The 25,597-nt window shown below is 41.1% G+C and overlaps 1 long non-coding RNA gene across 2 annotated transcripts; it reads left to right on the forward strand.

Moving 5' to 3' along the window:
- Window positions 1–4,473: 4,473 nt before the first annotated feature.
- Window positions 4,474–25,597, forward strand: LOC140646983 (uncharacterized). Of its 2 annotated transcripts, none has more exons than XR_012040624.1 (5): window positions 4,474–4,634; window positions 6,021–6,127; window positions 20,621–20,803; window positions 20,970–23,286; window positions 24,710–25,597. It is a non-coding gene; the product is annotated as an uncharacterized lncRNA (long non-coding RNA). The 2 variants fall into 2 exon arrangements; XR_012040625.1 differs by having other exon boundaries at window positions 21,560–23,286.

The following is a 25,597-nucleotide window of genomic DNA, read 5'->3' on the forward strand; positions in this document are numbered from 1 at the left end:
TTGTTCTTATACCTTGGCTTGCTTAAAAATACAATTGGGTACAGTCTGGAAACATGATCAGTTACTATCTTCATAAATGTGTTTGCCGATCAATATGTGAAACAAATACCTGTTTCTTTGAATGTTTCTTCCCTATCTGTTTCTCATTGTTTGCACATAAGATTTCTGTTATTCTTACTGAATCTCCAATAGAGATTTGTGTGTCAAAGAAATTACTTCTTTCTGGGCAAGGTTCTCCTGTCATCTGCCCTTTTTACTCGATGTCATTGAATGCTCATTTGTCTTGAAGTGCTGAAAAATTCTGGATGATTAAAAGTTGAACTATGCTAAATGCTTCCAATTGATCTCTGAGCACAACGAGACCTAGGAGTTAACAAATTCCAGGCTGGAAGCTTCAGTGTCGAGACATGATGGTAGATCCCAAATGCATCTCGGCCTAACAGAAACTGGAAGGTGACGTGGAGGAGGTGGCTGTGGTTCATGGTGGAGGACAAGTGAGAGAAGCCCAGGAGAGGAAGCATTCTTTCTGACTAAGCACTTCAAAGCAATTTCATTGTTTGAAAACAACCTACCTGTATTTTCTTGTGAAAGAATACTATTCAGAGCATATGCAAGATGGAGAGCTGCATTTTCCCTTCAAGCTGTTTTCTTTTCACCCATATACTTTGGTCAAGTGCTCCAATGTTACTGTTCTTACAGTGATCACCCTCCTGTAACAAGCTACAGTTATGAGTAACTTATGCTGGGTTTTGTCTGAACTCCACGAATGCCTTTTAGATGCTACAATCATTGTCAGAAAATAGCCTAGATTTCAGATTTTGATAGGTTTTTATAATGAATGAGTACAAATTGGGAGTCCCTTCTGTTTTAAAAACTCTCTCTGCCAGACTCAAAATTTTAACAATATCTTTTTGCAATAAAATCAGTTATCTACCAGGAATGGACTATTCTGCCTTCTACATTTTAGAAACTGGGAAGGAGGCTATTTATCCTCTGTCATTTCCTACTACATCCTTTCATTCCCAAAAGACAGTCCCTACTGTGTCTCTCAGATTGTAAGCAGGAATTTGGCTACTACAATTTTAGTAACTTCTACGTTCTAAACAAAACTCTCCTACCTGGTGTTCTGCACATTCAAGCCTGCTCAGAGAAAATTAAATATTGCAAGGAAAAAGTCTGAGATATTGCCAGATAACTTGATATGAAGAAGTTTTTGTACTGTACACTGTGTGAATTTTTTTCTCCTTTTTCATGTGTGTGTGCGTGCGTGTGTGTGCATGTATGTATCTGTGTGTGTGCATGTGTGTGTGCGTGTGTGTGCATGTATGTATCTGTGTGTGTGCATGTGTGTGTGCGTGTGCATGTATGTATCTGTGTGTGTCCATGTGTGCATGTGTGTGTGTGTGCGTGTATGTATCTCTGTGTGTGCATGTGTGTGTGCGTGTGTGTGCACATCTGTCTGTCATGTATGTATCTGTGTGTATCTGTGTGCGTGCGTGTGTGTGCGTGTATGTATCTGTGTGTGCATGTGTGTGCGCGTGTGTGTGCATGTATGTATCTGTGTATGTATCTGTGTGTGTGTGCATGTGTGTGTGTGTGCATGTATGTATCTCTGTGTGTGTGCATGTGTGTGTGTGTCTCTAGGGGTAAGGCACCTGGGAAGAGTAAGGAGGCACAGGACCAGCTACTGGCTGGACTGTTTGTCCAAGGCCAGCTACTGGGAGATGAGATGCATGTGATGCATGTTTGTGCATGGCGGTGAGTGAGGGGGCTCTGTACCAGCAGCTGGAGCAGGGCTGCAGCCTCAGGGGCTCTTATGTCCAGGTGCCAGCAAATGGGGAGACTGGGATGCCAAGGCAGCTACTGGGCAGACTGGGTGCCTGAGCCCAGCTGCTGGAGGGATCCATCTTGTACGTGTGTTTTTATGTATATCCCACTAATGGACCTTCATCCTGGTGGGCCAGATAGGAGAGCAGGGTGAGGCTGTTGGTGCCGTTGGTGTTTGCGTGTGTGCTGAGTGTGTCTGTCTGGGTGACCGGTGTGGCCAGCCATGCACATATGTACATAAGTACACTCTGTGTGTGTGTACGTGTGTGCGTGCTTACTGGGAATACACGCTCAGCCTTGCTACAGGTTGGATCTGGGGCATGGTGCTGCGGGAGCCTCGCCTCTTTCAGGCTGCTGGATTCAGCCACTCCAAATTCTGAATTCCCAACGGAACCGGTAAAAGTTCACTTGTTCAAATTGTATGATAGAATACCAAAGGGATATTGCCACACATCATGTCCCACAAAATAGATAATACATAGTAAGCTGATCAGAGGATCAGAGAATCAGGGGTTGGCTTTTAGATAGGTAACTAGGTACAGATACTCTTCCTAAATACATCAGAAGAATAGGCTATTACATTAGGAGGAAGAGAGAAGAAAAAAGAAAGAAAAATACAATGCTGCCAAAAGAATAAATTAGTCTGAACAAGTCACAAGTCATTTTGGACCAAACCGTCAACCTAAGCCATGACTAAATTTAGTTTCTATGTAGCTTAAAGAAACTATCTGGTGGGCACATCCTTTATGGTCACCTGTTGAGAAATACCTTTGTTAACCAGAAGGAGAGGAGTGGGTGTAACATATACAGCGTGAGAGAATCCTACTTTTAGTCATAGAGGAAACATGGAATATGAACTGACCAAATGGATGTGTTTCTAGAATGAGATTGCTAGTGCTAACATTATAAAGCAGGAGGTACCTTGTATGATGATGAATGGGTGCTTTTTTTCCATTAGAAGACATGCTATAGGCAAGTATAATATTCTTTTCTCATTTGTATTAAAATCATGCCACCTCTTAATGATCTCTGTGTTATTATTAGCATTGATTGTCATCACTTCATGGTCTTTGATTGGCCAGTATGTGAACTGATGCCTACATCAATGCTTCACAATAAAATTAGGCTGTGCTGTGCAGAATTTCATTACATTTTCTGATTAACTTTCATTACAGTAATTTTGCAACATGAACATAAGGTGTTGCACAGTTTGATAGGTCTCCGTTCCTTTCAATGATAATTGTACCAGAGAACATTTGGAGGACTTACACGATCACAATTCTCAAAGGATTTTAATGATTGATTGTTTTGCTTCCATTGGTCTCAGAAAATCCTTGCCAAAAGTACCAATTGTGCATATAACTAACACTTCTTTTTTCTCATCTACATCACTAATTTAAGTTTAATACCATTCCAGAAAATTTATGCTTTTGAAATTCATATCTTCGACATATAGAGTCATTAGAAAACTTGTATATTCCAGATGTTAATTACTTTCAGTAAGCCACAAAATGCTTGCTCACTGAGATAATTTAACACCTGCCAATAGCTTGAAGATGAACACAAGTAGTTTTTATTGGTTAGCATTTGGGGCTTTAAATTTCCCCACTGTGTTCTTGTCAATATATTTCAGCACAACATTTCAACAGAATATGTTGACTGTATTATGTACATTCAAACACATTGACTTCTGCTTCTTCTGCAGCGAAGACTTCGTCATCCCTCTAGCTGATCTTAATATGTCTGATCTCTATTCTCCAGGGCACAGTTAGAACCTCGTAATCTGTAATATTTGAATTGGAAATTCCTTCACCAAAGCAGTAATCTATAGATCTTATAGTCAGCAAATCGAGCTCAGATTCAGATATCCGTGTAGCTTCTGGTGGAATCATGAATGTGTAGTTTATATTCAAAATATTATGAGTACTGAGACTTCTTTCCCTAATTTACATACTTTTTTTGTCTGAGACCAACAGCCCTATGGAGAGGGGGTGGAACTGGTGGAACTGGGAGCTTTCTCTCAAGCAGACCTGGAATCTGTCTGGAGCTTCTCCAGTTCAAAGCACCTTTGTTTAATCTGTCATTATTTCCATTAGATAACTGTTTGCAGAATCTCAGTTAGCTAGGTATAAACTTTGGATTTTCAGTCTATGTCCACATGATTTTGGTATCTGTGTTATGCTTTCCATTGTCCCTCGTTAGTATTTATACCCTGGACTGAGTCTATAGCATAATGGTTGGGGACAGAGCTGTAAAAGGGGAAATGTGAGTTTCTATTTGATTAGTAAACCTAAGGTCAAAAAGGGCTCTGCCCAGAATGTGTGTGACATGAATGTGATGGATTCAAGACATACTGGGTTTTAAGAAGGGAGAATATACTCAAAGGCATTTTGCTTTGTTAATCCACAGTGTGTGTCTGATGACTAGGCTTCTGAGGTCTTTATCCATTAGGATGTGTCAGGTTCTTCAGGAGTCCTTGCTAGTCCTTTTGGGGGGGGGTGGAGTGGAAGGACATGTGGGAAAGTTTGCAGGAGTGTGACGTGATTGATACTTTGCATTCCAAGCCAATGAGTTGGGATTATCCATCCGCCGATGACTACTTTTTAAATCGGTTCAGTAATTTCTACCATTCCGCCTAAGTATGCACGCAAATGCTAGGGCCCTGGCCTGAGCTGAAAGTAACTGAACTGAACATGATAAACTGCTGAACATGACATGAGAATTTTCTGGATATAACAAGTATCAGAGCAAGAAGCGGACAAAAGGTACAGATAGCACTGTGAGGGACGGCTGGCTTTTACAGGCAGGTAAGTGGGAGTTATGTGAAAGGTTTTGGGGTTGGGGGGGATGTCTGTGTGTATATTGAGAACATACACCTGATCTTGCTGTGGGCTCCACCTATAACCAGGGAACCACCACAGCCTGGCACTGCTGGCTGGGGCTGGAGAAATACCCAGGGGCTCTGCCCTCACAGGCCAGGAGGGCGGATTGCCCTGCGTCCCCTACGTCCAAAATACATGTTTTCCCTTTGTGGTTCCTATAGCAAACACACGCAGATGCAATGGGCATGTGGTTAAAGAACACGGGCTGTGGGCATGCAGAGTTATAATTTTAGGTGTGAACGATGCAGGCAATAACCTGTTCTGCAGTTGACTTCATGTCCACTGGGGACTGCACAGATGCAAAACTGTGAGCAGGGGCAAAACCCGAGGTATAAGATGGTCTGATCAAAAGGAGATACTGCTAAATGATGTGATGATTTTTGAAAAACATTTGCCAGTTATTACTTGGGGGGTTCCAGGCAATGAGAAGAAGTCTGGGATGTTTTCAAAATGCATGACACTCCAGTGTATTCGGATGTGTTTTGCCTTGCTACGGGTTGACAGTTACCATGGTGTTCTGGATGTGAATAACTTGCCAGAGAGAGAAATTTCTGGCTAGACATCAGGTGGTCATAGCCCTCTTGCTGGTTTCTGGTTTTTTTATTTGAGTGCAATATGTGCAGACAACTTCTGGTGAGAGGTCTTTGAATTGGCCTAATTGTAGTATATTTGTTTAAAAAAGCACTTAAACACACCCGCAGCTGTGGATCAGTAAGAACTATGCAGAGTGCCAATTTACAGCTTGGTGTGCTATTGCCACTCTTACACGGGCAGGAATCACAAAGGCAAAAGAAAGCAATGTAATGATTGTTATTTTCTGCTCTTTGGCATGAATAATCGTTTGTGTGTCAGTCTCCAAATTACAGACCTGGAAGACTCAAGAAAATAACTTTTGTAATGATTCTGAATGCATGTTTGAGACAGGAAGACATGTAACCAAATACAGTTCTGAGATGAGCCTGGAGCTGGAGAAACCTTGAGAACTTAAGAGTAAAGAAAAGCCTCTGTTAAGAGACCTATTGGCACAAAAAGTGGGGGTGCCAGAAACATCTCCATAGAAACATTTTCAAAGGTTGCAAGGGCTATTTTGTAACGAGTAGCTGCTGAAGCCAAAGGTAAATCTTATCACTCAGGATCTGATGTGTGTAAAAGTGAAGCTCCTGGATTAAGTTTCTTTGCATTTTTGTTTAGTATAAGATTTAACAAACTCCACCAGGCTATAGGGTTTAAGTGCTCTAAAGAGTAGTTCCTTGGTTTTTTTCCTCTTTTTTATAATATGCTTAAAAATATGCATTTTATTGACCTTTACAGAAGACTTTGATGGAATGAAGTCCAGGGACAAGCTGGAGTTTTATTCAAAAATCATCAGAACACAACTGTTTTTTCCCCTTCAGAAGAAATGTTTACCCTCATTGCTGGTGAGATGCTAAAATTTTAAGGTCAACCTGAACGATCTATGGGAAAGAGATGGCAGAGCATCCCACTGTCACAAAGAGGGAATAGAAGGGAGAAAGCAAAATGGTGTACAAGTCTTTCCCAGTTTGTAACCCTGACAGCTGCACGGCTATATACAGGTTTGTGTTACTAAGGCACAAGACGTAGTGTTTCTACCTCCAGACAGCTATTGTAGTCAGAGGTATCCAGTCCCAGTGATACCATGGTGGACAGACATCTTGCAAAAGAGACCTTGAGGTTTGTCATAGATCATGGGAGGGGAATTAAAAGAGGGCTCTTACTCTTTCGTAGTTACACAGTTATTGACAGGACACCTTTGAATATAATGACTGTTTTTCCAAGATTTTTGTTCCAGTTATTGTGAAACATAGTGGAATGCCTAATGAGAAAAAAGATACTATTTTCTTTATTACCAGATATAGACCAAGATTGAGAATCTTAATTAGATGGAAGTTCACTGCAGGACCAGTTGGGGATACGACAGGAAGGCTGTGCTGGAGCTGGGTAGAGAGCTTTGCTAAATGTATCTCAGCTCTCACGGCTATGTCCCTCTGTTGCTGCTCGGATGGGGAAAGCTGGCAGGAGGAGATGTACAGCCACGCTGCCTGGAGAGGCTTAGTGCATTGGGAAACAGATCATGCTGTGTATAAAGGGGGAGAAGTGTGAGCATAGTCAGCACCGCTTGTCGTTTTGGAGAGAAAGCTATCCTTCCTTTTTCTGACTGCGTAAAATTACATCTCAGACAGGAAAAAGACGGCTTGGGATTTTCTATATGGCACAGGGCTTGAGATGATAGGGGAAAAGAGAAGCTCCACCAAAAACGAGGTGTGCATTTACATGGCACAGGGTAAGTACAGAATAGTAGCACATAGTACAGGAACAATCCTGTACTTATCCTTATTACAGCACATAGTACTGGATGAACTTTGCCTGATGAGCAAATTGCAAAAACGTTATTAAATCTGTGCGGTAAACTTAGTCAAAGAACAAATCTTTACCATCTCAGTGCTGGGAGAGATCCTGATTTTTTTTTACTCTCTCCTCTCCTCACAGAACAACTAGTTTCATCCTCTGATTTAATCAGTGGTGAAATGGCATGTATCTTGGAAGTGTGCCAAAGACTGTTACACATTTGTCAGAAATATGTGTGTTTTAGGAGGCTATTTTCCACTGCTTATATTTGTTTAGAATTATACAAACCTGGATCAGCTTCTGTGGTGTTTCTGAATTAGAGGGTTAGTGGAACCTTCCTCAGATCCGTATTTTAAGAGACACCCCTATGCTAGCAGCGGGTGTCACCAGCACATCATGTTTGTGTTCACATGACCAAAAATTCGCAACTTGGAGGGGCAGGAGACCTGGATGAGAGTCAAAGGGATTATTCTGAATGCTACAAACTGAAGGGGTAAAGAAATCTGTTTTGACTGTATAAAAAGAGCTGGTTCTCCCCAGCTGTAGTGCGGCTGGGAAAAATGATGTTAGAAAAAGAGAGGCACCAAGTATATCGACCATGCAGAAGAAAAAACAGGGGAAAATGAGAAAAATAGCCTTTAAATACCTAACCAGAAAGGTTGGTTACCACAGAAAAGGATTTGTCCCCAGCTGTTTTAGAAAACAGATGTATATCAGATGTAACACCTGTTCTCTGTTTTACTTTTGGAACTTAAAAAGTGTGGTAACACTGAACTTAAAAAAAAAAAAAGAAAATAAGAATGTGCTGTGGATGTTGTCTGCTGTTCTGCCATGCTCAGAAATACTATGTGGTATAGTAGTTGCTTGCAACTTGTGTACAAAGGATTGCTTGGCAACTTCTTATTCATTTTTTCTGTGGAAGGGTATCCTTTTGCTAATTTCCAGACATCAGAAAATATGGTTATTTTCAGATGATTTGATAAACTCTGTTAGCAAATGGGAAGAAGATGAAAAGCCATGAGTAAGTATGGAAAGTATGGAATCTGAGGATCACAGGAATCTTGATGTTATGCGGGCAGCCCAAGATTTCTTCCATTGAGGAAAAACACCATCAGTCTGAACATCAAGTATGTGTTAACCAACACCCTGCACACCCACCATGCAGAAGCTGTCAGCTGCAGCTTTTGCAAAGCAGACATACTCAGGCCAGCTGAAATTCTTTCTAGAACTTTTTAAGGCCAGCATCAAAATGTCTTGTGGATTTCTGGAGGTAGATTTTTAATTTCTTTCTTTTTTTTTTTACGTGGAGGTACAGTGGGGCTCTCCTCTCCCATTTGTCATGTAGGAATTAATGCAATAAATTTCAGATGAGATCATATGGAAGAGGAAGATTTAGATTTAGATTTCTAAGTATTGACTCAACTCCATCATGCTTTCACACCAACATGCAAGCACAAAAACATGTGTCTAAGGGGTCTGGCCATGATCACCTGTATGCAACAAGGAACACAACATGTGACTTAAGTCCTCACTGCATCTTCTGGCTTCATTTTAATTGATGACAATGAAGTGACTTTTAGGTAGATCTTTCACATCTTTCAGGAATCAATATTTATTTGACTCCTAGGCTTTATCTTTCACCTCCTAATATTGCCTGCTTCATCCTCTGTAAATCTCAGAGAAGGTGGCTGCCTATTTTCTTTTATTTCCTCATGCTGCAGTCTGTCTTCCTGTTGGAATATGAGGATGACAAAAGGCACAACCCATGTTCTGTAATGGTGCTGCCATCCTTGTGCTGTCAGAGTGCCCGTCTTCTGCTGTAGTCTGAGCTGTGCTGTAGTCTTGGTGCATTATTCCTTTGAAAACTGGGTCTTTGTGCTAAATTTGATTAGCCTCCTGTCAGGTAGCCTAACATAAATATTTATTTTTGTAAATATATTTCCTGAGCCCCTTGATGAAGCTTTGTTATTTCAGCATCATAAAGTCATCCTGAACTCTAATAATCTTCTTGTCTCAGTTTCTGCCTGGGTGGATGAAGGAGGGCAGAACAACTTTCTAGGGTAGATTATATACAATTTAGTTTAGCCTGATCATTCACAACCTCTGTATATGGTCTTTAAGGCCAACTTTGTGTGCAGGTAGAACAGGGCTGGAGAGTGTACGGAGCCTGGTGGGTTTCCATGGATGAGGATTCTGGGACAGAAATTGCAGCCCCATCTCTTCTTCTTCAAGGGCCAACCTTAGATCATGACTCATCTCTGCAGTCCAGACCGGTATGGTTTAGGCTCTGTTTAAGCTAAAGGACATTACTCTCTGTCTTGTGGCACCACAAGACTTTATAGCAATGTTGGATCACATTTTTGTTCTTCACTTTTTCTATAAACTTTCTTTAGGGGGAGAGTCATTCTCACATAAAAGATGTCATATGGGAGTTTTTTCCCAATATTGTCCTGTGATCCCCATTCCAGTCCCCCAGTCCATCAGTTACTAAGTTTGTAGAGAGCTGTTATGCTCAAGCATCACTGAGCTAAGCTGTATTTAACTTCAAACTTTTCTGTCGCCCCTTTAGATTTTTAATGCTTTCTCTTGCTCATCTCTTGAATTATCTCCAATTTTTCTCCTTCTTTGTCATAATAATGAACTGTCTCATATTGGAAGCTTGAATCTATTTCACTCTGCTATTAGTGCATTACTGTCCAAATGAAAGGAGATGGAAGATGTTTTTGTCTTTTGAAAAGAGATTTGTTCTCCTTTCAGCCCTGCATTTAAGTGCTTCCATTTTAAATATATAGCTTTTTTTAATGCTTTGCAGTTACTGATATATGCAACCTGCATTTATCAGCGTAGTATTCAGCCAGTTATTACCCACTTTACCCTTTACCTAGTTCTTTAGTTTCCAGATCCTGAAATATCAGTGATTTCTGCAGTTCCTTATGAGACTTTTTTTTTGCTGCTTCTCTCCTGTTGTATAAGGCTTCTGACATACAACGGAGTGAGGAGAGCTCCCTGATGTTTGTGTGTCTTCAAATCAGGCTACCACTAAGCTAACAGCACATGCTTCCTTAAGGATGTGAGTACAACCTTTGTTCCCATACTGGTTTAAAGTAGGTATAAGAATTAAGAATTGACCTGGAAGGGCAAAGAATGACACAACAAGCCAGTGCGAGCCCCGGTCCTACCCAATTGCTCCACGTGAGTAACCTGTTGGGAAGTCTGGAGCTAAACAGTTAGGAGAAGAAGAGATGAGAAATGGAGTGTGAATGGAGGAATTGGTAAATTAAAAATGAGGCAACGGATTAAAAGAAGATGATAGATGGGCATAAAACACAGATGTAAAAAATTACATTATTAACTTCAATATTAATCAATATTATTTGTCCTACCTCTTCACCTGTGTTTCTCTTGAGGACATGAGGAAGATGATAGTATAAATTACTTAAAGATTTGAGCTCTTCATCTGAAAAATCTCACACTACAGCATAAAGAGGTAAATGTTTTATGATAATAGAATCAATAAAGACTATTTGCATTCATAAGGGAGGAAATGCTATGGCTTAAATGACTTCTAAGATCAGGAACAAATGGTGGGTTTTGTACCAGTTCTTAAGTCATATCACTATATTCCATGTGAATGGCCACATAAAATTTTAATATCTGAAGATTAAAAAGAGCAAAAGCTTTCCTTTGCATTGTCTGATATAATGATTTTAAGTCATAATTTAATTGTGGATTCAAAATTCTACAATCAGTCTCAGTCAGCAGGGCGTCAGTGCTTATATGCAGCGGTGATTCATCAGATTACATAGCATCATAGCAGCTGTAGGTGTTGTCCAAATTCTGTCATTCCAAATCAAATGGTGAACACGCAGCCCAATGTTCTGCAAACCCCTACAGCCATGCCTCTAATGAAAGCACTATTTCTGCTCTTGGCTTTTCCTTCAGTGGTTTGGTGCTTTTTTTTCTTTTTTTGAGCTTCTACAGGAGGTATAACTTAAGATATACCCATATCCATTTGATGCAACATTAATATGTCAAGGTTGGGGATACCCCAATGATCCCATTCCCATGAACCATGGAATCATTTTAGCTCATGACTATGAGGTATCTGTGCTCAAATTACACTGGAGCAAGCACTCCTTGAATTTTGTTTGTTTCTATTTTCTGCACTAAACACTTTCTCTTCTCTCTACAATGCCTTTTTTCCCATTCTTACCTTCTGTATAAGTAGTGCCAAAAAGTAAACTACAATACTGCACCTCCTGCTTTGTACTCTCTTCTACGGGGCATGGATAACTTTTCCACCATACAATCCACATGGAAAAATCTGCATAAGGCTGAGATATATAAGACACCAACAACAGACCTCAAAGCTATACAGGAAAGAAATCTCTGGGACTAGAGAGTTAAAAACAGTCAAGATTATATTGAAGACCCCTGTGGTTATGTCAACCATCAGACTTTATTATAAATGGGTAGGATTGGCTTCACACTTGTGACTCTTGTTAGGTTCAACTTCTGATCTAACATTAAAATTATTGCAGAAAGTCAAAGGCTTACTTAAGTAGATATCAAGAAACAGAGTTAACATCATTTGACTACATCTGCATTAAAGAATAGTACAGATATGTAGAGTGAAACACGTAGTGCTGAGAAACCAATGTCCAGACTAGATATGTTTCAGGGAGCTTTATTTTGATCAGGCCTTGGCCTGGTCTCATGGATTGAATGGTCATGTGGAGTTGGAGCACATTAGATGTGCTGCTGAAACACATCTCTTAGTTTAGCTTCATCCCGAAGGAATCCGGTCCTCATACTGTGACACCACTCCACAATGTGTACCGCGGCAGGGAAATCGGGATGATCAGGACAGTTGCTTGAGAAGGACCCTCCTGACCTAAACTAAAACACTCTGCAACACAGCCTTTATTGTTAATATCAAAGCAGTAGCCTGCCTCCTTCATCTTGACTTACCCCAGTGGAAGCAGAGGAGTTTGTTTTCTGGAAACACTATATTAGGAAAAGACAGAAAGAGCTGCACCATTAGTTTTATTGAGCCCTTAGTTAATACATTCAGTAAAATTAGTTAACCAAAGCATTTTCATTAAGCTCACATTAGCACTTATTATTTCATTACCATGGTTACATTATTATTATAACTTAACCTGCACGCCATTGCCAGCCAAAAAGAACAACCCCATATATTCACAAGTAATAACAATATAAAATATCTTCTTTAATAAACAAGGTCACTGTGACCTTTCCATCTAAGCGAGCAGTCTATTTATTAACCTACCTGTAGTGCAACTCAGTTCTTAGGCCTAAGTATTCTCCACTCACATGTTTGCAAAGCTGAAACACTTCAGCTGGGAAAACAGCTCCCACTGCTCCACTGTGGGCTGGTGCCCATCTAGTGTGCCAGTGATTCTGGACCCAGGAGCTTTCATAGCTCATTACTTCCTACACTCAAGATGAACCTATATGATGGGAGTTACACCTGAGTAGCTAGGGGTCTGTTTACAGCTTAGGCTCAAGGATTACTCATCTTTACCCTATTTTCTAGTTATCGTTTACTCCTAGGTTTTCAGTACACCAATAAGAACAGACAGACTTGATGATGCGTATCATAGGACACCTAAGAATTTAATTAAAAAGAAAGAGGAACTTGCCTGAAATTATGTTAGCACAGTTCAAATAAAGACAAAATTCTACCAACACTTTCTGTTTATGATGGAAACAATCTATTCTCATAATACCCCTTTCTCAACAAAAACGTGAATATGATGAGATGTTAAATTCCCTTGAAGAGCAGAGTGTGCCAATCAAACTTGTGCCCTAACTTATTTTATAAATTTCCCTCTGGAGGTCCCTACTGGAGTGTCTGAAGGACTTGTAAGGCATAGTGACTTAGCCCACAGCGTGAGATGAATGTAGACCTTCTGATGTAGACCTCCTTTCTACAAATTAGGACACTGAGGAATGAAGTGAAGAAACCATTTGCACAAAATCAGAAAAGGAAAAAAAATATACCAGTAAGTTTTACAATAAAGAATTTGTGGTGTTAGACAAAAGCAGAAAGTCTACAAGGAATTCAAAGCAGTATTTTACTGCTGTAAAACCAGCATGTATGAATCATTGACCTGAATATCTGGGAATAAAACATGACTTGCTATCTCTCTTTCCAATAATCCGGGATTAAAAGGAATGTTCACAAGATTTTTTTGTGATTCATAACCAAAAGCAGCAGAATATTTTAAAAAGGCTTGTCATCTATCTTTTTCCCAATTTTCCCAACCTTTTTTACTTTTTTAGCATTAAGACTGAAGTAGAAACATGTTCATGTGGCAATGTCATTCCATGCTAACTCTGCAGAATTGAAACAGAACAAGCCAAATGAGAAAGCAGTCTTACGTCAGATATGCCGAACACAGGACAAGGAAAGATGGAGCACACCCAAAAATCCTCTCAATGGTTCAGCTAGGGTGCAGGGATGTTCCTAAAAATTCCTACTTGGGAACCTTCATCTTTCATTTTGTCTGTCAGAGCTTGAAGTCCTTTAACTTTCCTGCTTCTGAGCATCCACAAACTCCTCAAACGGAATTCATGCTCCTCAAGCCTTCTTGTCTGAAAGCACCTCCAGTCCACCAGCCCCCACCCTGTAATTATATCCTTTTCATCAAGTCAGCCGATACTCCTCATACTACTCCCAACCCAATTCCTCTCCCTGCTCCCACCTACCCTTCCCATACAGTCCTCTTACCTTCAAACTCCATCTCACCTAGGCCTTTCTGGCTCCATGTCCAGTTTCTTTGCATTTACATGCAAATATTTTAAAATTGCATTCCTGATTGATTGTATTTGAAATGATGGCCCCCTCTTGGATTCTTTCCTATGAATTACCAGTACCTGTTGCTGTGTTCCTTTGGGCACTAAAGGGCACTTTTCTTAGCTGTCTCAACCTGTTATTTCTGGGGCATTTAAAAATTCTGGTCGCAGGCTATAAATATTAAAAATCGCTCAGAATTCTTTGACAGGGAAAAAAAGAGGACATGTTCCAAGCCCTAAACAAACTGATTAACTTAGAAGTTAGTCCTGATTTCAACTGGGGCAAAGCACCAGATGACTTCAGGATGTCCCTTGAAACACAAATGCTACTATAAGTCTGTGACCAGAAAAAAACAGTCTGTATAGTTGTCCTAGGAAACCTACTGAATTTTCATAGCAATTAAGCATTTTTTGCAATTACTGTTTTATAGAATCCTGTATACTGTTGTCCACCTAAAAGACAAACCAAACCCAAAGCGATCAGCATGAGAATATGATCAAGCAATGTGTTTTTAGTGAAGGAATTCAAACTTTCCAAAGAGTGACTGTAATACCAAAGACTAAATCACTTTTCAAGTATGCACATTCTGTGTTCAAAAGAGACATTTGCAGTGGCGTGATGGAGTTAGTGGCAACTTCCCTGTAAAGTCCTCCTTATCAACTTTGAAAGAGCACTTCATAATACTAGACTCACCTAGATGTCTCAAAAAATCCCCAGGTAGGCTGCTCTTGTATTCTAGGAAGTAGTAAATTTGTAAAAGTTGTGCTCCTCTTAATAATGTAACAGAAGACACATGGTTGAAATTGCTGTGTTTACATTAGCTTTAATCAGAAGCCCATATATACAGTAATTTGATTAAACCTGTGTAATTTAGATTAATGGAAGTTTACAGTATGTCTCCATTTTTTTCCAGATAAACCTTTTCAAGGATCAAGAGATCTTGTTGTAACTCTTTTGTTAACTGATCACTTTTTTATATAGCAGACATCATAACCAAAAAGCAGGGAGAAACACTTTTTTAATGTTATAGCAAAACTAGTTTCCTGATCAGTTATCTATATATTTAGAGGTATATCTTTATATATATATACATACTCTACCCTTATATCTATATGCTACTCTACCCCTATATCTATATATTTAAAAGGCAGAATACAATACAATATGAAGTTTAAAAACTAACTGGAATTTTGTAGAAAGCTCTGACAGAAAAGCCATATGTCTTGATTAGTTTTAAAATTCTGCTTGGAAAGGGACAGACTACCTAATATCATTCATTGTGTATTGAAACCAGCTCTTTTCGTTACCATCAATAGCTGGTAGAAAGGGTTACATAGCAATGTGGATCAAAACAAAACTAAATGGAAGAGGTGGGTCAAACTCTTCCTGGAATCCTCTTCACACATGTAGATTTTTATGAACCATGAGTTTTCATGGTCTATTTTCATGTTTCTTTATCACTCTCAACAAGCACAAAGGGCTTGAGAAACTGGGAACCCAAATACGTTTTCCCTTGGAAAGGTGAGAAAAGACAAACATCTTAGAAAATACAAAGAAGAGTGAAAAATAGTAAAAAATTTTCAGGATCAGTGGGTTGTGGCCAGATTGTAAAACAGATTGCCAAGCAGCTAAGTGTAGTGTGTAATCTATTGCTTAAATCTACTTTGCTACCAGAGAAATAGAAAGTGGTAAATGTCATGCAAAATTTTGAAAAGTGCTCCTGGGCACTACAAGCCAGGAAATCTGTCTTTCATGCAAAGAAAATTGAGTGAAAATGGAATGAAAGAAAGAACGAATAGATCTGTGATTAATTATTAAACAAGCAAAAGTCAACACAGTTTTTGTAGAGATAAGTTGTCCCTCACAAATTGATGATCTTTTTTTTAGGCAGTGAACAAGGAAGTGGATAAGTATACTTGGATTTTTAAAAAAATATCCAGTCAAGGTGTCTCATCAAAAGTGCTCTCATCAAAAAAAATAAATTGCTCATTAAGAGAGAGAAAAGAAAGGATGAAGCTAAATGGCTAGTTCTCACAACAGATCTCCTGTATGAACAGGAATATCCCCTGGGATGCATGCTCAATATATTCATAAATTGTCTAGAAAAGTTGTTGAATAATGAGAAGTCAAAATTATTCGAAGTAGACAAAACTAAAGCTGATCACAAAGATTTGAAAAAGATCTTAGAATTTGAAAGGACTGTGTGATAAAACAGAAGAAGTTCAATGTTACTAATCACAAAGCTGCAGGAAAGGCAGCAGGAAGCAACCCTGACTGCCCATGTATAATGATGAGCTATTGCTACTCCTGAAAGGAATCTTGGAGCTATTGACAATTGTTCTTGGTGAACACTAGTGCTCAAGGAAGACAAAAAAAAAAGTAAATTAGGAATTAGAGAACAAAACCAAAAACATTATGCTACCGTGCAAATTCACAGTCCATCCCAGAATACTGTGTACGGTTTTGACTGCACAGTCTTAAAAAGATGAGTCATAACTTAAAGGTACACAGGAAGAAACAGGAGTGATCAGAGTATATTGGCTTCTACTGAGCAGAAATTATGTGGAATTTTTCAGCCTGAAAAAAATAGATAACAGAAGGGGATGATGTAGTTATGGAAAATCCTAAGTGGCCTCGGAAAAGTGAAAAATTATTCTGTGTTTTCTATGATCTGTTCTCAGGCTTTGAGGTCTCTCCTTGGCAAGAAAGCAATCACAGCCTGGGTGGGTAGCACTCCACAGCCCAAAGACTCCGCTTGGATAGTAGCAAAACTGAGGCTGAGGATGTCCCAGAATGAACTCTGCTGTCAGCCCATGGTAGCTCAGGATTTGTTAGCACGCATGCTGCGGAGGCTTTTGCAAGAGCTCAGGCAGAGTGAGAGAGAGAGCTCTGACTGCTCCCACAACTCATAACGTGTCCCACTTCTGAAGCGCAGAATGGTAAGTCACTCTGGTGGGCAGGCACTCTCCTGGCCTGGAGATCCAAGTGTCTTTTGGCTAGTGTCCTACTACCAACTACTTTCTTGACACTTGACACCTTTGGGACAGGAAAAATAGCTCTCCCCCTGCTAGACAGCCAACGCTCCAGAAATGCCCAGAGTACTGTCCTGCCTTCTATATCCTGCATGGGGAATTTCCTGAGCTGGATGTGGTTGGATACTGAAAAGCCAAGGCAGCTTACAAGCATAGACACAGGCCATCCCATGCCAGTTGTCCTCAGTGCCTGGGAATGTTACCAGGCATATTTAATTCACTGGTAGAAACACTTGTCAGGGTTCAATGTAATATTCCTTTCCCATACTATCTTTTGACCAATTTCCACAGGGAAATCTTGTTGCTGTTTCTTCTGGACATCTTTGTCCTCCTTTTGAAGCCCTTTGGACTGTGGATGACTCTGTCTTTGTGCAGACTGTGTGGTTTCTGCCTGCTCTCTGCTTGTGTACTTGCTGTCTAGGCACAGTCTGCCCTGTCTCGGTTCTGGGGCTACTAATAAGCCTCAACAGCCCTGACCCAGTGCTACCTGGGACCTCCATCTAATCACCCTGCCCCAAGACCCAGGAGCTCTGTTTAAGCTCAGCCCTGTATGTCAGTCCCTGCCTGAACTAAGTCATTGGAGTGCTGGTCTTTACTTCAGCCCTAGCCCCCATTGATCCAGACCCTGTTCTGCAGACTAACCTCCTGGCTTGACCTGGGACCTGCCTCATCACCATGAACTTGTCTGAGGATCTGGACCCTTGGTTGAACCCAGCCACTGTCACTGGGCCTGCTCTGCTTGCCTTGCTTAGGTACCGTGGGACTGGGCTCTGGCTGGTGAGAGCCCTGCCCTGTCATCTGCGCTATTGCTTTTGATTCTTGGCTGTCTGTCCTTTAGGCAGCAGCCAGCCATTGCTGCTCTTTGACGCGCCCTTATCTGCTTCCTTTTCCAAAAAATAATTGTTTCTTTCAGCTAGGATTACTGTGACCAAGAACAGGACACTGCTGCTATGTGTTTTTGCTTCAACAGTGCAAACATTTGTATACCACTTATGAAGTCACTCTTTGTATTATGTAGGATAATTGCATAGCATTTTCATTCTATCTCTGTGTGAAAATTTGTTTGCGTAGTAGAACCACTCTACTGTCTCTTTTGTAATCTTCTGGCCAGAATGTTAACATACTCCATGGACTCTAGGGTTAGGTGTATTGACATAACATGAATTAAATAGTGCCAAGCACATAATCTAATAGTGATACAGGACTCTCCAGGCTGGTTAACATTTAATAAGCCCCTGTGGTAGGTGTGTAGCTGCTCCAGCTGGCACACTCATCAGCTATGCCTGGGCATGGTCTGGATGTGGGAACAATCCGAGTAGGCAGTATGGACAATGCCATGCCACTCCATCATCTTCACTCTGACAGCCTTTCAGCCCTATCCCAGCTGACCTTGACACTGCATCCTCTCTTCCATGTTTATACTTCACCTAGGGCCACATCAAACACAGCCTTAGCACTGTAGTAGAGAAACACCTCTTTTTCTTCCTTCCTGGAATGTCAATGCAAGGGAGGAGAGCTCCTTAGTTCTCATTATAGTCAAAGGACAACAGAGGGCTATGTGCACCAAGGAGATGGCAACCATTGCCTCTCTTTGTGAAGATCTCCCATAGGAATGAGGGTTTGGAGAAAGATTTGGGTACCGGCTGTTTTATCTCTTGCCACCTAAAGAGAGTTAGCTCAGCAGCTGGGAGAGATAAATGGCACATGGATGGGCAACCATGAAAAATTATAAAGGTTTAAGATGGGGCATACACAGGATCAAGATTGCGGCCCACGTTCTGGTGTAGCTCAGCATGGATCCCCAATTCTTTGATAAACTACAACAGATACACAGATTGGATGATAATACAGAGCCTTTGGTCATTGGCAACCTAGCCTGGAATCCAGTGGCTCCTTTTTAGGGTCCCGTTTTTCAGCTAGGCCTCTTCTTGGGCCAATGTGCTGGAAGCGGAAAAAGAGACTGAGGATGTCACAAAAGGCTGTGACCACTCAATGACTTCTCACACAGAGTCCGTGTAAGGGAGGGAGTTGCACTGTTCACTTTAAGGCCAGTAATTGCATGCAAGGCCACAAAACTAGTTTATTCTTGACCGGGCAGATGGAGGGCCCTCATTTCAGCCAGGAATACTACTTGTGTGCCTCTATCTGCAACCCTGAAAATGTTTCAGCTCAACAAATCATTCCATGAGTCGGAAAGTACTAGCCTTGCAACCCCCTGACCAACTGGGAGATGTATATGTGGCTCAGCCCAACACCTGGGTATTTAAAAAATGAACATTGCCTTGAAAACTTCAAAGAGTGCAATGGATCTGAGTGGTCTTAGTCCACATATTACTACCTGGTGGTTGGGGATGCCTGTTGTGATGACAGTGAGTATATAGAAGCAAGTGACATATCAAAGAATATTCTTAAATGGTATCTTAAATTAGAATACTGGTATAATCAAGTTGCAGCTGTGATTAAAGAAAGCCTTAACTCTTTCCTGTAGGCTGTGTTGTGAGAGCATTCCTGGCAAAGAATGGGGTTAGCTCAGTGGAGCTGACAAGGGCCTCATCTCTGGGCCACCCCTCTATTCTTTGTCCATGGCAGAACCAAGTCAGCTTGGTTTCCATGGTTTCCAGCGGGGGAGAAGGAAGAAAGCAGGGATAGATTTTTGCTCGGATCAGATGCTTGGTATGCAGTATACACAAAGCCGGGCAATATGCCATAGTGAGCGAGGGGAGAAATCTTTCATCACTTCATCTGATAGTCTCCTATAGCAACTGCAGCAGTAAAAGCAATAGCTGCAGAGGCATACAGCTGCATAACAACCAGTTATGTCATACGAAAGGGCCCCACACCTCCTCCTAGTGCCTGCACAGTACTATTAAGGAGCAATTTGATTAGGTACATGCATCTCCCAAACAAGATCAAACTTGGTAGACACAGCACCCAAGTTCTTCTACTTCCTGGCCTGGAAGAGGATGGGGTATCACTGATTCTGACATCAAAGAGGTTCTCTGGAAAGCAACAAATGCTGCTGGGTTTGCATAGTGCCACTTGGGTGAAGCAGTGTTCATGACGATAGCTCCTCGCCCACACCCAGTGCTAGCCACAACCCCCCTGCAAGTTCCTCAGTCTTTTCTGCCTCCCTCGACTCTAGGAACGGGTCCCCTTCCACTTCACCTTATGGTGTCCACCTCAGTTCTTGAGCAGCTCTGTCTTCCAGCTGCTTGTCAGTGATGGTCTGTGGTCACTGAGCACACTCCACAGGCTGTGCTGCCCCCACCATTTTGGGGCATACCTGGTGGATCTTGTCCAGGGCTCTGCTGTCAGGCAGATTTCTTGGGAGCAGGAAAGGAATACTTATAACTCAGGTGCAGGAACAGAGGGTGTCTTTGAAATGGGGGAAGATTGAAATGGGGGACCCACTTGCTGGGGGCATGCTTGTGCAACGCTGCTGTCTGGCCAGACCCAGGAGTGGCCAGCAAAGGTTGCTGTGATCACCACAGGCTGCCCTTCCTAGGGCACCAACACCGGAGTTCATCCTGCAGGAGAAGTACATCTCATCCTGGTGAAGAGTCTGGACACTGTGCCGTGCTCCAAAAGAAGCCCAAAATCCTGGCAAATGATTTTTTGATCCTAGTCATTGTTGAAAGAGGTTTCTCCTCCCTGCCCTCTAAGGCCATGTTTCCTTTTTCCTTTCCTAGGTAGACAGGAGATGCCACCAAGCCTAAGGGTCAGGCGTGAACCCTGTACATACACCTCCTTTGCATGTCAGGGGTCCACTGGACTCTGCTCAGGCTGGTCTGGGCCAACTAGTATGGATGGCCGGAGATGGAGCGACTGCCATATTGGAAGCAGGAGGAGGAGATGGGAGTTGTGAACACCAGGTGAATGTTTTGCCAGAGCTGATCTTTGTCAGGAGACATGTGGGCCCTGCTGTGCTAGCTGCAATCATGTTCCTTGTACTTGAAAGACAACAGTCCATCTGACACGGATGCTGGCCATGCAAACCTACTCTCCAGCTACTGATGCTTTGATTTGTTTTCATGGCAGGCTGTCAGCTGAAGAGATGACAGATGGTCCACACTTCAAGCCTCTGTGTTTGCTGCCCAGTATCATAAAGCATCTGATCCCAGAACCGAGTCCAAGTTTTCTCCTCTTCCTTCCCCTATCAGCAAGAGGGAAAAGGATACTGGTTACACCTGCCTCTGGTCTCAAGGCAGATGCCACTAGTGCTGGTGGTGGAGCAGGAGAGCTGTGACTCCTCTTGCATCAAAAGCAGATCACCCAGGAATGGCCCCAAAAGAGGCAGCCTTTGATGCTGCAGGCCAGGATTCTGGCCAAGGACAATGGTGACTGAGGAGGATGGGAGGTGTTGTACGCCCTTAGTACCCAAAGACAGGAAACAATGTCACAACCAAATATTTGGTGAGGTTAGCAGAGGAGGGTCAGCCATGACAAGTTATGCCAGATCTGCGATTCAGGTCTCTAGCCTACCTGAAGCCCATTATGGACTTCTTAAATTTACCCTGGCACTGCTTCACAGTCTGTATTCCTCACGCTGTCACACTGTGTCCCTCCAGGCAGTGAGGGAGATGCAGCAAAGGCAAACGCTTTCTTTCTCGTGTGCTTTTTCTTCACAGGTAACTGCCAGAAGTGGAGGGAACGTGTGAATAACCACCATATCAGAACACTGCTTTTCAGTTCCCCAGAATGGGGATTTATGCTACCCTAGGGATCAGATCCCTTAAGCATGAAAATGAAAATTGTTAATGCTTTTTCCCCAGCTAGATTGTTAAATAACCTTCTGTTTTGGTCATTCATGGGCTCCAATGATCAGCCTTTCTCCCCTGTCTGGAGCAGCAACATTTGCAATGCTCCTTGGAGATAAAGCAAGGTACAAGGGAAAAATCAAACATCTGCTGCAGAGTTCTGCAACAAGAGAGTACTGAGAATGATGAAAGAACAAACTGAAGAGGCAAATCATACATATAAATGAGACAGAAAAATCTTGGACATCTGGAGGTAGTGTTGTCTGAACACAAGGAGGAAAAAGTGAGCTGAAAGGGATCAGCAAAACAACCTAGGACTTAACTGTAGGAGGGCCAAAGTCTGGCGCTAAAGCAGAACAGCAGGTGCAGCGTATATTCTGCCATGACAAGGTTAATTCATCAAAAAATCTTTGCTAATTGGATTTGGCACGATGATTTTATAATAGAAGCGGGCACTGTATCTTGTGGGGTATGACATTCTTAATGCAATAGTAAGAAGTCTTAAAGCTAAACTCTGAACTCTGGTCAAATAAACACAAATAAGTGAGAATGAAAAATGTAGCTTTTATTAACAGTATCAACACAATGAAAATCAAAATATAAGCACATCTTATAGCAAGCATATAAATGAAAATTAGCTGTCAGTTTCAATAATGTAGCCAGAACACTTGTCTGCAAGAAAGATAATTTATCTTAATCTTCTTGAAGATTATATCTACTTAGTGTGTCCCAAGAGTGATAGCATCTTGAGACTGATAAAGAAGTAAAAACATGGTTTTACAATAATTGCAAAACACCTTAGGCCTTTTCTTGTATATTGGCCATTCGTACCAGCATTTAAGTCTCTCTCTTCCACAGGAGGAGTAGCCTGAGCCTGTCAGGTCTTTGAAAGCTCCACAGTCTTTTTGTGGATTTGAAGGTTAGGGACAGCCTTAGCTGCCATGACCACGACATGGTGGAGTTCAGGATCCTGAGAGGAGGGAACAAGACAAATTGCAGGATCACAACCCTGGGCTTCAAGCTCAAGAATAGTTCATCCTGACATGCAGGAATTCAAGCAAAAGTAGCCAGCGGCTTGCATGGAGCTTCTGACTAAAACAAGGACATAGTACAAGGAGATCCTGACTAAAAATCAGATATAAAAAGGTAGTGTGCAAGAGGTGGAAGCAGGCACAGGCCACCCAGGAGGAATACAGAGACACTGTCTGAGCCCAGGAGGGTGGGGTTAGGAAAGCCAAAGCCCATCTATAGTTGAATCTGGCAAGGGACATGAAAGGCAACAAGAAGGGCTTCTACTGATGTATCATCAACAAACAGATGACTGGGGAAAATAGGGCCCAGTGCTGCATGGTGCAAGTCAGGGGACGCAGAAAAGAACAAAGTACTCAGTCATCTTGCCTCAGATTTTACTGGTAAGACCAGCCTTCAGGAACACCAGGCCCCTGAGAGCAGTGGGAAAGTCTAGAGCAAGAAAGACTTAACCATTGTTTGAGTTATCAAGTTAGGGAATACTTAAACAAACTGGACAGACGCAAGTCCATGTGACCTGATGGCATGCACCCACGAGGGCTGAGATTGCTGGCTGATGTCATTGTAAGGTAAGGATATGCTTACTTTCCCTTACAGTTAAGACCACCAGAGAATGCTATGATTTATTTACATGAAAAACTAAAGAAAAAAAAATATCAAGTGCTACAGTTCTCAGTTCAAAAGCATCTGAAACATCAGGTAGAAATTCAGTCTTTTGCAGAAAATCAATGCATTGATTTGCTTCGGGTTCTGTTAAACAAAGACAAGGAGAGCAGGAAAAGAGATAAAGGTAAAATGAAGGCCCAAGCAAGAAATTAGCTGTTTGTTTTGGAGCCACATTGGGGAAAGTCTATTTTTCAAATCTAAGACATAAAAAAATTTTAATTTTTTTAAGCCATCCCTAATTCTCTGTCTTTTGGCTATGCCCTCTTTTTTAGCTCTGCTAAGATGCGAAGTGCATTGTCAGTGATAAGCTCAAATGACTGCATCCTATCAGCTGGGCAGTGCTCTGAGTTAATGATGTTTAGCTTTGAAGACTTTTGACTGAATATCCTATCCAGTCTGAGGCTGAGTTACCTGAGTAATCCTGATGTGGGCCCCATTACACTGAGCTGCCATAAGCTGCAACGAAATATGTTGCAAATGTCATTGGTAATAGTAAGTAAAAAAAGACAGCAAAGTTATGGGGGCTGTGCAGCCTTTGCTAAAGAACCTAATGAAATTAATAACTCTGGCTGACTTGAAAGCCCAATTCATGGATTTCTATTAATTTTTTTTTAATGACCCTATTAAAGGGTCAGGATATATACAGGAGGCCAGAAGCACTGAAAGAAGAGAAGAAAAAAGAGCAGTCTTTTCAGTAGGCATATATGAGGATTCAATTTAATTGAAGTTACTGTAATTTCTCCTTCAATCTGGTGAAGTGATAGCTTGATCAAAATAATAAAATGCAATTGATCTTGCATAGCGTGACGGCATTTTAATTTCTACATAGCTGATCAGACAGAGACTCGTTTGTTGGTTCTGTTCCTACTTTCTTTAGCCATCCATGATGATTTGCACATCTGGTCATGATTCTTTAAAAAAGATTTAACACACCACAAAAAATTGCCCACATTTCAATTTTCATCAGCTTTGTAAAAATAAATACTTTTTGTTAATGAAAAAACAAAAACCCAACCAAAAAAACCCCCCTAGGACTCAAATTACTTGCCCATGAGCAGCAATTACTTGCCCATGAGCAGCAATTGCTCAAGGCCACTGTCTTATGTTGAGGAATAATACTTTTACAGCTTGCAGTAACTAATATGTACTATATGGTGCCTGAAACATGTAGTGTTGCAGTTAATTTATTACTTTGTCTAATAGAAGGCTTTGACATTGTGGTTCTCTTCTAGGAAGAAATGAAAATAGAATTTTTAAAGAACATAAATATTTGAGAATATAATATTTTTTCTGAGAATATAAAAATATTGAATTTTTTTTTTTAAGTTATTTTAAAAATACATAAGTACATCCTGCTAACATCAGTAAAGAAGGTCAGAGGCAGAGGGAAGAAGAGATGAAGAAATCACTGCAGTTGCTGGCACTTGCCATACCATATGCAAAGTCAAGACAGGTGAGATTTACTAGGAATGAAAAAGACAGCAAATAAGCACATGAGATGAAAGAATTGAATGTGAAAAAAAGGTGGAAATGAATAATAGGGCCTACATGTAATGATGCATATTTGGCAGTACAAAAGGCAACACAAAATGAAAGTAAGACGTTTAAAACCATCAAGAGAGTGAAAGGATTGATGTCTCTTGTGAGTGGCATATTCAGAACATTTGTCCCTTATACTGGGGATTCTCAGGAGATTATAATGCCAGTATCAATGGTTCTGTACAGCTAGAATTGTTTCTTCCTCTATAAAAATCCAACTTTCAGAAATCAATATGTTCTAGAACTTGTAAATTATATTGAAGTGTTCTCCTTTTAAAGAAATAGGAAATAAAGTTCTATAAAAATGCACTGAAAATTGTATATTAGTTATTTTTAAAACTTAGCTTGCTTTGTGCATTCAGGAAGAAGTGTAGTGGTGACAGGCTTTAACTTCCATGGTCATAAACCTAAGTCAATAGGAATTCCATTTGAGCCAGGCCTCATTTATGTAATAACACCTCTGCGTGCTTATTTAAGGCATCCATAATTTGTGCAGCCCTATGGATTTCAGCCAGTCTGTACTGATGGGGTGGTTTTGAAAGAAATAAATAGTGCTGATGCTCAGAATGTAGAATGGACTTTGCAGTTCTGATTTGATTACTGATATACTTAATTCACACAGGGGTTTTGTAGAATCAGAGGCTTAATTTTAACATTACGAACCCTGTAAGGGCA

The sequence above is a fragment of the Ciconia boyciana genome, chromosome 2 (assembly GCF_034638445.1).
Source record: "Ciconia boyciana chromosome 2, ASM3463844v1, whole genome shotgun sequence".
NCBI classification, from domain to species: domain Eukaryota; kingdom Metazoa; phylum Chordata; class Aves; order Ciconiiformes; family Ciconiidae; genus Ciconia; species Ciconia boyciana.